The sequence below is a fragment of the Triturus cristatus genome, chromosome 4_2, assembly GCF_964204655.1.
Source record: "Triturus cristatus chromosome 4_2, aTriCri1.1, whole genome shotgun sequence".
In the NCBI taxonomy this organism is placed as follows: Eukaryota; Metazoa; Chordata; class Amphibia; order Caudata; family Salamandridae; genus Triturus; species Triturus cristatus.
This window is the reverse complement of record NC_140586.1, coordinates 345364845-345377969: the sequence shown is the minus strand read 5'-3', so window position 1 is coordinate 345377969 and position 13125 is coordinate 345364845. Positions and strand designations below refer to the sequence as shown.

Sequence of the window (13125 nt, the reverse complement as noted above, 5' to 3'; positions counted from 1 at the left end):
TCAACACCTGGCTGTTTGACTGAGCCTCTGCCGCAAGTTTCACAGTGGATGGATACCCTTACGGGTGACCAGCTGCACTATACAAGTCATGTTTGATTGTCAGCGTGGGAAGGTGGTCAGGCGCTGCAGATGGCTGCTGTTGTGGGACGAAGAGCCGGTTGTAGCTGGAGCTTCGCTTTGTGGGCACCGTGGAGTGTTGCTGCTGATGTAGACTGTTGTGGCGGATGCAAAGAGCAGTTGTTGCTGGAGATTCACGTCGCCAGGAATAGCAGATGGTAATTGTTCACTGCAAGGAGTCCATTCGTGGTCGTGAACAGCCCAAATCTTCTGGAATTTCACCAGCAGTTCTGGAGGACTTCCATCTGATGCCAGTCAAGGGTCCAGGACCTGGGGGCACCTCTTGGGGATTAGTACTCACTCCAGCAGAAGCCAGCAGCAGGGCTCAGGCAGGTCCAGTTTGTGCTGGTCAGCTGGGCAGTTGCAGGGAAGGCCGCTGGATTCCTGTTGTGTTCCTCTAGCACAAACAGGAGGCCAGTCAATTGATCCTCGGGGTTACTTCTGGGGAGCCTGCCACGTTCAAGGCAAGCATGTCCATTCTGCCTTCTTCAGACAGCAGGGCAGTCCTTCAGAATCTTCCACATGTACAGGAGTGTTTTGATGAAACGTTCTATTTTCGTACCCAGTTCCAGTCTGTGGGTGGGGATGCCCCTTTTGTCTAACCTTTCCCATTTACTGGGTTCGGCTCCAAATTGTATAGGGTAATAAAGATCAGGCAGGCCTAGGTGTGAGGAGCACTGGTACAGTTGATGGACAGGCATCCCTTAGAAGTCATGAAGTGTGTGGGCATAGCCCTGAGGCTACTCCTTGACACTCAGGAATGGCTCAGTACAACCCCCAGGACATCCTGCTCAGCAGAGGAGCACCCTGCCCCACATCCAAGGCCGTTTTGTCCACATGTCTGGAAGGAATAAACAACACACAACAGGAGAGCCATTCACAGTCATATGACCCTGGACACTGTCACAAAGGTGCACTTGGTTCAGGCAGAAAAATGGTAACTTTCTAAAACTGCCATTTTCAGAATAGCAACTTAAAACCCAACTTTACCTTTAAAGAGAATATTAAATTACAATTCAAACGAGAGGAAGAAGCATTTCTGTATCTGTTCCCAAACTGAAGTTATCACATATGAAGGGTAATAGGGTAACCCAGTGTTAGTCTAGGGGAGAGATAACCTTACTTCAGTGAAAAACTATTTAAGGGGTTTTTCACTGTCAAAGACATGTAAAACTTAAACACTTGTCCTAATTTTTAAATACCATGCACCTTGCCCTATGAACCTTCAGGCCCTAAAGTATATTTTGCCAGGTAAAAATGGCAGCTTAAAAGTGCACTACATGCTGCAGTGGGCATGGTGTATGCTGTTTAAATTCCTTTAAGCAAAAGTGTCAAACAGTGAATAATGGTAATCTTCCACAGTTTGCAAGGATGGCAGAATCTAACACAAGCAATGGTGTGAATTTGACAACAGAAAGAGGAGGCAGCCTCCTGCGTGGACAGGCAGTGGCTTTGGTGGTAATACGGCCTTTTAAATTACATGAATACTATTAAAGCACGTGCAATATCGAGCTCATCTCTACACACTGTCCCAACGCTCCATAGAGACACCTGAAATTTAGGAAAGCTGGGAAATCTTAGCTTCATTCTCAACTTCTTGTTTGTCTTCAGTTTGGTTAGTGTCAAGAAGCCATCTTGCATACATTGTACTTTTTTTTTTCTTTTACGGAGTTTTATATAGCGCGAATGTGACCCGAATCGGGAATCAGAGCGCTTTACATAGCATCAGTTGCGTTACATGAGGACACATTCATTTTTGTTAGGCACAGGGAGATTAAGTGATTTGCCCAAAATCACAGGATGTTAAGCGCCATTGCCGAGACTCGAACCCAGTTCCCCAGATTCGAGGTCGACTGCCCTAGCCGTTAGGCCAACTCCTCTCCTCTCTACTTCACAGCTCTAACACAAACACACTGCTGAAAAGAGTGGGCATGGTTGAACCACCCACTGATTGCAAACAAGATTGAAATACATCAAATGGCATTTGTGGGCATTACATTGTATGGGTGGTCATCTAAGAGGTCATACAGACTGCAGGTCACACAATCTATTTTCCGCCGGCACTGTGGGTTTCTCCAGAAGCATGCACGCCTCATCACGCCAAAGAGAGACTTCGCTAGTGGCTTGTTTAAAAAGATAGGCATCATGAAAACTAGTCTGGTTAACAGTCTGCTCCATGCTTTGTTTTTGCATCTTTTCCTGTTTTGGGGATTAGTGCACTTGCATGAGTATGTAATGGTAGGAAGAGGTACCACTAACCTGCACCATCTGTTCCATTATTGTATGGGTACCCCAGTGCCCTTGCTTTGGGGGCCCTACACATGGCTCAGGAATGCATTAATATATGTGTTAAAAACAATTTCTGAAAAGATATTTTTAAGATGCAAAGGTGTGGACAGATCATTAACATTTCACCTTTGGAAGACCTTGCTCCTTCTTCTTGGTGTGTTGCTTACTAATTATTTTTGTTGCATTATGACTGTGATGCCCTTGGTTTGGGGTTTTCAACTTTCTTGTGCCATGGCCTCCTCTATTCCTCGCTGACTAATATACTGGATGAGTTGTCTTTAGCCTGGGCAGATGGGCAGATAGAATATTCGTGTAACTTGCTCTTCTGTCCATCTTTCCAATGAGGCACTATATTCTAAAATGACATTTTTATTGGTATATTTCACACCCTACAAGACTCCTGTGGCAACACAATTCTTAATACCTGCCTGTCTCCCCCCAAATGTACACAAACCCTCAAAATATATAACATATGTACAGAATGTTTGTGCAGTGATAGGAAACTCTATGCCCAAATCTACCAATGCAGACCAATCCTCATTTCAGCACCACCTGTTCAAGCACTGGGTGCTCTCCAAACAACACTCTGTTGGTGCATCCCAGTGTAGGGTTTAGTGAGACTTTGACATTGATTACTGCTGCTATTCCAACAGTGAGACTCTAGAACTGACATAAAACCACTTGTGTGTTTGCTTTGATCCAGTGTACCCATGAAAAGAGGGAATACCTTTTTCTATTATTATGAATCACTGAAGAGAGCAGAGCAAATTGGCTGTACATGAAACTACACTGTAAATCATGACTTTTTGGGACATGTGATTTATGAGCCCAGTAGACATGGTGGAAATGTCTGCATAGTAAAACGGCCCAGCTAGGAGAGGCAAAGATGGCAGGCGCCTTACTGCTGCGTCACTCACCGTCTCTCTCCATGGTTCGGCGGTACAACGATCAACTGCTCAAACTGCGCTTGGACTTGGTGAACTGCTTACTGTGTACTTGGTCCCTAGAGGTGTCACAACGGACCTTGACGAGTACGTGTATGTGGCACATATTGTTAGCTGGCTGGGGTCAGCTGCGACGGCGGCTATGAAGAGAGCTGTCAGACTGGCTTATGGCGTCCAGAGGTGGGAAGGTGTGGACTGTCGGGATGTTACTGGAGCAGTTCCAGACCCAATGAAGCCCAGCAGACTGTGAAAAGTAAAGCGAGAAATGTGAGCGAGAAAGACAGCAGCTAAGCCCATGTCACAGGTAGAAGGGGGGGTGTACAACTGAACGTGGTTTCAATGTTTGCATGTTTATCAGTTGACAGGCAGAAGAGTCTGCGGAACGCTGCACAGACAACAAGGATAAAAGCAAGGACACAGGTGGGGGGAGGCCCCACGGGATGGCCGAAGCAGGATTTAATGGTATTGTGCCGATATGCCAGAGTCTGCCATCGAGATCTCAGTAGGGGGGGGGAAACCTGATGAGTACGGAGGAGGAGTGTGCAACGCTAAGAGGAGATGGCAAGGAAACTGACAAGATAGAGGATGGCCCTGAGGGTTAAAAATGTTATAGTCTCGTGAGATCTGGGTCCTCTAGTTTAACACGTCAGTGCAGGGGGGTCTCTTCTCCTGATCTGCCTGGAGAGAAGTTCTTTTCATTAACAGATGACTCAGACTCTGCCAGGCAGGAAAATACTTCCTCAAGTAATGAGGCTTTTTCGGATTCCAGCAGCTGCACATCAATTGAGGATATTCAGATAACACAAAGGAAAAGGTCCTCCAAAAGAAAAAGAGGAAAGAAAGACAGAAGGGAAGCGCCGGAAAACAGTTAAAATGGAACTATTCAGACACTAAGATAATACATCAGAAAGATGGTGTAGAAGATAACACAAATGTGGCTACGCAGTCTAAGGAGCCTTCTTTGGCAATTATATTTATGTCCATTAAACAAATGCAAGAAGAAACTAGGAATGATGGGCGAAAGAAAGAGTCGCTGCTAAAAAAAGTACAAGCAGGGATTGGTAAGCTGAATAAAACTAGTGGTGAAATCGCTGAACATTTAGCATCGGTCGAGACATGGACCGAAATATTGAAAGCTGAGGTTGAATCCCTGAAGTTGTAAAGTGCCACTGAAGGCGCAGTCATGTCTGATGTTATGTCCAAGCTTGAAGATCAAGAAAACTGCCACAGAAGAAACAATTTGCATCTTCTAGGGATACTCAAAGGACTGGAAGGTAGCAATCCGAGGGCTTATGTGGTGAACCTACTGAAAGGTGTATTTCTTGAGCAAGTGAACTGAGATTGGGACTCTGAAATCCAATGAGCTCATCGATTCCCGCTAAACTTGAACAAACAACTCAAAAATAACAAGGAAAGACCTAGAAGTATGTTGGTTTTCTTCTGCAACTTTCTACTAAGGCAACTAGTTTACGATTAAGCCCGCCACAGCACTCCGTAGTCCAAGGATGGTATATCATTTTTTGCCAAGCCAGACTTTGCTCATGCAACAGTAGAAAGACGATGGTGCTCATGGCAACAGATTTACCCCTTTCAGAAAATAGGAGCTGAGGTCTTTCTCCAGAGTTCAGCCAGACTTAAGATCAAGTTTAATGGAACTATATGAAGCTTCACCTCAGGGGTCCAAGCACAGGAGTATCTAGAGGAAATCAAGAGCAAAGAAGGAAGAAGAGATCCTACCAAGGAATGGACTATTATGCTCCTCAGGGTGCAATGATGATTAATGGATTGGGCAGTCAAATGCGGATTTTGTTTCAGTAATGGAAGAGAGATGGTTGGGCAGTGGGTTAAACGCTCATCACTCAGGCTATGCCTGATTGCCTGGTTGTTTGGGGGTTGCAGGGGTGGCTAGGGAGGGTGGCTCACACAGAGGGTTGTGCGGAGGGACAAGGCATCGGTTTTTGTGGGGTTTGTTTTTCAGTTTGTTTTGGTAGGCTTACATATGCAGAGGGGAAACTATTCATGTATTGGACTAAAGAGACCGCAAAGATGGGAAGATTGCAGATAGCCACGGTAAATATCTGCGGCTTAAATGATGCTAAAAAAGGGCAGATGGTGTCATAAGGGCTGCAACTGTTACAGGCAGACATTGTCTGCCTGCAAGAAACCCACCTAGAGGATACACTGAAAGGGCTTCTAAAGAATCTTGGGTATGGAATAGTGGGGGCAATGACCCAAGGGATTATTTTTTTGTTTCATCTGTGAAATTCATGAGAGCAGAATTGAATGTCTTCCAAGATTTTTATCAGACCATAATCCTTTAGTTTTAGAATTCGCTCGGCAGGGCCCCCCTGCAAGGGCTACTTCCTGGATGTTCGAGAGGGCACTATTACTGGACGAGGCTTATGTAAGAGACATGAAGGAGTGGATACCAGAGTTTCTGTAGAGGAATGTAGGAACGGCATAGTTGGATATAGTTTGGGACACTTTAAAAGCAGGTATCCGGTAAGAAACAATCCAATTCTCGATTAAGAAAAGGGAAAAAGGGAATGGGGTTGTATGCAGCTCATCCAACAAAAACTGGCTTGGGCAGATGGAAATGTAATCACCTCTGTGCAACAGAAGAAAGGGGTGGAGGAAGATAAGGCTGAAGTGGATTGTGCTAAAGCAACAATTGGGAGAAGGTTATTGAAGAAGGCAATAAATAACTCAATATTTTTTCGAGAGAAGATGTATGAATGTAGCGAAAAAGCGAGTCATTTATTAGCAGTAAGAACTAGGCAGGAAATAGCTCGCCGTGAAATTAATACGGTGAGAGATCCCGTACTTGAGCTGATATCTTAACCTTGTAAAATTCATGCAGCCTTTTACAAATTTTATCAGGCTCTATACAAGGAAGATGCAGAAGATATGGGGGTCAACGTGAGGACTTAATACATAGCTATCTGAATTGCTCTGTATTGGAGGTATTAACACAAGATTAGAGGGAGCAACTAGATAATCCATTGACCTGGCCCCAGATCTCGGAAGCAATGTCAAATTTACCCAGAGGAAAGCAGCTGGGCCTGATTTAATCGCAACAGAATTCTTTTAGATCTTTGGGGATCAGTTAAAAGACGTCATGACAACTTTATTTTTACAGATTTCTGAAGGAGCTAGCCCGCCGAATGTCTGGAAAGATCATAGTTTTCCCAAAGAAAAATAAAACTGTACAGGAGCTTTCCTCCTACCGCCCAAAGACATTAATTAATGGTGATGTTAAAATATTAGCGTTAAGCTTATCACAACTGATTCACAGGGTTGTATCCATGGGCAGCATGGCTTCATCCCCGTTAGAGGGACAATAGAGCATCAGAAGGATTATTACCTTGTTTGATGCCAAACAAGTGTCAGGAGACCCTATGGCGGCAATTCTGTTTGATGCCGAAAAAGCATTCAATAGCGTCTCCTGGGCAGTTTATTTTGACCACGATGCGAAAAAAGTGTATAGGGATGAACTTTATTTGGGCGGTTTAAGCTTTATATAAGGACCCTGTCGCAACTATTTTTATAAATGGTGAGATGACGGAGTCCTTCAGTTTTGTATGACTTTGAGAGTAAAGAGTTGGCATATGCCGATGATATAGCTTTAGTCAGTTCACATCCGGCACAGGCTATTGGGGTAATAGTAGAAGAAGCCCAGCGATATGGTATACTATGGAATATGCCCTGAACAGGGATAAGACACAAATTGTGACTAATTAATTTACATATTTTGATGATTGTAGGGTAGTTAATAAGCAGTATACTTAGGGGTCATGATAAGCTCTGATCTTGATGAGGTGGTAAATGTAAACTTGGGTTTGTGCGCAAGAGAAACCAGTAAGGCATTGAAAAGAGCTTACAATTTACATTTAACATTGATTGGTAGAAGTGACTTAATTAAGATAATAGTTTTTCCTAAAATATTGTATTTTGTTTAGCAATTCCCCTCGTCTTTCCGAATTGTTGGTTGAAGAAACTTGAAAGCATATTTGCACAATTTATATGGGCATACTAGAGACCAAGATCGTATACATTTCTGTCCTTACCCAGGGAACGTGGTGGATTGGCCCTTACTAACCTTAAGCTACATTGGTGGGCGGCTTCACTGGTACAATACCCAGCACTTTTGAGGGAAACTCCTAATAGCTGGAGCCCAAGATATCCCTTCCTGTTTGAATTACTGATTGGCCCTGAAGCCTGGGGATGTCTATGGCTCCAGCTGGATTATCAATATTATAAAAGGGTGCATTTTAAGACACTGCTTTTAAAGTATGGACCCCGGTACGTCACATATTAGGGGTAGGGATACTGAATGATTATACCCTCCTATGGTGTAATAAAAATTCACCAGAGATTTTTAATGACCTTTGTTAGAACCGGCGGTCTCTAGTTGGCAGAGGTATACACTTCTGACAAATAGGGACCAACCAACTCTAGTCAGGGAAAGGGGATTACACACTCAGATAACCCCTGCTACCCCCTTGGTAGCTTGGCAGAGCAGACAGGCTTATCTCAGAGGCAGTGTGTTAAGCATTTATGACCACATACAGTAATAAAGTGAATACACTACAGATGGACACGACACAGAAGTTATTATAAAAATAGTATTTTTATATAAGGCTTAGCACAAGACCAAATAACGACAAAAAATATACCACAGTCTTAATAAATACTCTTTGGAAGGAAAAATAATAGTTCAAGTAAGGTTTCTTCTTGGCAAATAGTTCTTTAGCAAAGTATTCCTCTGAGCACAGTTCTTTGGCAACAATGTAACCCCCACAGGAGTCACACGACGTCGAGTCTACAAGATTCCCAAGGTTCGGCGTCGACCGCGAGGAGCGCTACGTCGAGCCTGGAGTCGCAACAGACCCCACAAGTACAGTACCTTGAGAAACGAAGAAAATGATGATCCACGGCGTCGAGATGTCGGCGTCGAGGTCGGCGTCGATCGTGCCTCGGAGTCGGGTCAATCCGCAGCGGCGTCGAGGGATGTCGGGCCGGAGCAGCGCTCACGGCGTCGAGAAGGGCGTCGAGTCGATGCGATCAGCAGCGGCGTCGGGACGGGGTCGCTTGGAGGTAGAGCCGATACTCACTCCTCACTGGCGTCGATACCGGCGTCGAGACGGGGTCACTTGGAGCCGGGGCCGATACCCACTGCTCACTGGCGTTGCTGCTGGCGTCGAGACTGCAGATTTTCCCTTGTGTACTGGAAACAACACTTTCCAGCAATTCAGCAAATGGTGAAGTCCTTTGGCCCTGTGACTTCAGCAGGAGACTGGCACTCTTCCAGTCCTTGGAGATTTCCTAGCAAGTGTTCAGAGAGTACACACCAAGTTCCTCTCTCCTTGTTCCTTGGCAAAAATAAAGAAGCAGCTTTCAGGTTCCTCCACAGCAAAACAGCACTCTGGCAGAAAGGGGAGGCAAGTCCTTAGATCAGCAGGCTTCTTGTCCTTGGTACAGGTTTCCTTGTCAGAAGTGATCTGAGTTCTTGGTTCAGGGGTCCTTCTCTTATACCCCTTTTTCCCTTTGTTCCCTTTGTCCAAGCAGGGAGATTCCCACCATCTCAGGTTTGTTGTGGGTGTTGCCAGGCAGAGGCACCTGGCCTATTCACTGAGCAGGGCAGAGTCCTCAGCCGCCCAGCAGGAGGCGGAGCCAGTATTGTCCCTGGCAGGAGCAGGGCTATCAGTCGCCCAGCAGGAGGCGGAGCCAGTATTGTGTCAGGCAGGGCAGGCTACTCTTCCCTCACTCTACGTGTAAACGCCCCATTCACCCCACACTGACTCACTCAGACCTCTGGAGCCACCCAGCCCCTGACACACACACCAAACCAGCAGAGACCGGTAGATAGTTGGACAAGAAAATAGCCACTTTCTAAAAGTGCTATTTTCAAACATAGAATTTAAAACCCATCCATCCTAAAGGGTGCGTTATTAAATTCTGAGTTCAGGGATACTAAACTCGACTTGCTACCATGCTCCCTGAGTCAGATAGATTATAATGGAGTTAATAACCAGTCTGCCCAGTCTGGCCTATTGGAGGCAGGTAGCCCTTCAATAGTGAAAAACGAAAATGGCTGTGATTCACTATTAGGTCATGCCACACACATCAGGGCATGACCTACCTTTTACCAACAATGCACCCTGCCCTAGGGCCTACCATAGAGGTGTCTGAAATGTGGCAAAGTGAAGGTTTAGAGACTGGTAAGTAGGTTTCCTTACCAAGTCGACATGGCAGTCAGGGACTGCACGCAGGCGCCGCGGTGGCAGGCCTGAGACACATTTTGCACGCTGCTTCTGTGGGTGGCACAACCAGTGCTGCAAGCCCACCAGCAGCAGTTAACTTACACGCCCTTGGCACACGCAGTGCACTAGACTAGGGTCTGAACAGTAAGTCAACCAAGCCAATCATGGTAACACCAATCAATGTAACAATTTAACATAGGGAGCACTTGCACTGTGGCACTGATCAGCAGTGGCACAGTGCCCAAAGCAATAAACCAGCAAAAACATCGTAACCGGAGGAGGCAAACAGAAAAAATGGAGGAGAGACTCATGCCAATGATGCCAGGTCTAACACGTGTCCCCTCCAGCTGAAATGTGGGGAGAACTACCCTTCACCCAGGGAGTCCTCATCACTAAGGCGGAAAAATCTGGACAGACCATCAGCATTGGCGTGATCTGTACCAGGGCGGTGTTCCACCGTAAAGTCCATCCCCTGTAGGGAAATGGACCACCTCAACAGCTTTGGGTTCTCACCCCTCATCTGCATTAACCATCTGAGGGGCCTGTGGTCCGTCTGAACCCGGAAGTGAGACCCAAACAAGTAGGGTCTTAGCTTCTTCAGCGCCCAGACCACAGCAAATGCCTCACGCTCTATCGCACTCCACCTTTGTTCCCTGGGAAGTAACCTCCGGCTGATGAAGGCTACAGGTAAGTCTCGGCCCTCCTCATTCATCTGTGCTAGAACAGCCCCCACACCATGCTCTGAAGCGTCCGTCTGGACAATGAATTCTTTTGAAAAGTCGGGTGCCTGGAGGACCGGTGCTGTACACATTGCAGTTTTCAGGGTGTCAAAGGCTTTCTGACAGGCGTCAGTCCAGATCACAAGTCTCGGCTGCTTCCTGGAAGTCAGCGAGGTCAAGGGGTGCACAATGTTGCCATACCCCTTGACAAACCTCCTGTAGTAACCCGTGAGACCCAAGAAGGCTCTCACCTGAGTCTGGGTTTTGGGCGGTTCCCAAGCCAGGATGGTATCTATCTTGGGTTGCAGGGGGGCCACCTTGCCACTCCCTACTTGGTGCCCCAAGTACACCACTGAACCCTGCCCAATCTGGCACTTACTAGCCTTGATTGTGAGGCCTGCTCTGCGCAGGGCCAACAACACTTCCTGGAGGTGGCGCAAGTGTTCCTCCCAGCTGGCGCTGAACACTGCTATATCGTCCAGGTAGGCGGCGCTGAAATCTTCCAGCCCGGCCAATACCTGGTTAACCAACCTCTGGAATGTGGCAGGGGCATTCTTCATCCCAAAGGGCATCACACGGAACTGGTAGTGCCCATCTGGTGTGGAGAATGCAGACCTCTCTTTTGCCCCATCAGTCAAGGCGATCTGCCAGTACCCAGACGTTAGATCAAACGTACTAAGGTACCGGGCAGCCCCCAACCGATCGATGAGCTCATCAGCTCTGGGGATGGGGTGCGCGTCAGTCTTGGTGACCGAATTGAGTCCTCGGTAATCCACACAGAACCGAAGTTCTGGTGAAGCACCAGGCGCTGCAGCCTTTGGGACCAAGACCACTGGGCTGGCCCAAGGACTGCTAGAGGACTCAACCACCCCTAAGGCAAACATCTTGGAGACCTCCTCCTTGATATATGCTCTGACCTTTTCAGTCACCCTGTAGGCCTTGTGCCTCACAGGAGTGCTGTCCCCGGTGTCCACATCATGGACACACCACTGAGTGACACCAGGGATTAAGGAGAACAGATCAGGGAATTGTACCAACAGATGGCGACAATCTTGCTGCTGCTCAGGGGTCAGTGTGTCAGAGAGGACAACACCATCCACTGACCCATCTTTTTCTTTTGCACACAGGAGGTCAGGAAGAGGCTCACTCTCCTCCTCCATCCCAGCATCTGTGGCAAGGAGCATGCCCACTTCGGACCTTTCTAAGTGGGGTTTTAACCGGTTGACATGCAGGACCCTTAAGGGGTTCCTGGGAGACTTCAAGTCCACCAAGTAGGTGACATCGCTCTTTTTCTCCACAACCTCAAACGGTCCAGTCCACCTGTCCTTGAGCGCACAAGGTTCCACAGGGGCCATGACCCAAACTTTCTGACCAGGTTGAAGCTCAACCAGAGTGGCATTCTGATCGTACCACCGCTTCATCTCTTCCTGGCTGGCCTCCAGATTTGCCTGAGCAAGATCTCTGAAGCGCCGAGTCTGGTTCCTAAAGGCCAGCATGTAACTATATACATCCTGGGGAGGTTTCCTGGGAGATTGCTCCCAGCCTTCTTTGACCAGACTCAAAGGTCCTCTTACCGGGTGACCATACAGGAGCTCAAAGGGGCTGAACCCTAGAGACTTCTGTGGCACCTCACGGTAAGCAAACAGCAGGCATGGCAAGAGGACGTCCCATTTACGCCTCATTGGTTCTTCAAGACCCATGATCATGCCTTTTAGGGTCCGGTTGAATCTCTCAACCAGCCCATTACCTTGAGGGTGGTAAGGAGTGGTAAACTTGTAGGTTACCCCACACTCCTTCCACAGAGACTTCATATAATTCGAAATGAAGTTGGTGCCCCGGTCTGACACCACCTCTCTGGGGAACCCCATGCGGGAGAAAACACCCATCAGTGCCCGTCCCACCACGGGGGCCGTCACTGTTCGGAGAGGGATGGCTTCCGGGTACCGGGTGGCATGGTCCACCAAGACCAGGATAAACCTGTTGCCCATGGCTGTCTTGGGGTCCAGTGGCCCCACAATGTCAATTCCCACTCGCTCAAAGGGGGTACTGACGACGGGAAAAGGTTGGAGGGGAGCCTTCTGCTTCCGCCCACTTTTCCCACTTGCCTGGCAAGTCTGACAGGTCCTACAATGGATATCTGAATCCCTTCTCATCTGAGGCCAATAAAAATGGGTGACAAGCCTGTCATAGGTCTTGTCCTGCCCCAGATGTCCAGCTAACGGAACGTCATGAGCCAACCCCAGTAGGAAGGCTCTGAAGCGCTGGGGTACCACCAGCACACGGGCTGACCCAGGTTCAGCAGCCTTAGGCTCGCTATACAGGAGGTCGTTCTCCCAGTAGACCCAATGTGATCCTGACTGATCACCTGTCGTTTGGGCTGAGGCCTGCTGCCTCATACCCACAAGAGAAGGGCACACTTTCTGCTCAGCACAAAATTCCTCCCTGGAGGGACCACCATCCTGCTGCCAATGGGTCAGCTCGGGCAGGTCTCCCAGTTCGGCCACTTGTTCTCCTGTCGGTTCCAGGGCATCCCCCTCAGGGTCTGCTCCCTCCTGGACCGCGGGAACGATGGGGGACGGTTTCACGCACCCCCTGCCTCTTCTCTTCACGGTTGGGACCTGGGCCATACTTGCAGGCTCCGGGCCCCCATCAACACCCTTACTGACTGACATGGACCGGGTGGTCGCACACACCCACTCAGGCAGACCCAACATTTCCAGATGCGCTTTTCTCTCCACCTTAGCCCAAGGGGAGTCCTCCAAATCATTGCCCAAGAGACAATCAACAGGCATG

The 13125-nt window shown here is 47.9% G+C and overlaps 1 protein-coding gene across 2 annotated transcripts in view; it reads right to left on the bottom strand.

Moving 5' to 3' along the window:
- LOC146833852 (2-5A-dependent ribonuclease-like) overlaps nucleotides 1-13125 on the bottom strand; it is a 409083-nt gene that overhangs the window by 45172 nt on the left and 350786 nt on the right. The window lies entirely within an intron of this gene.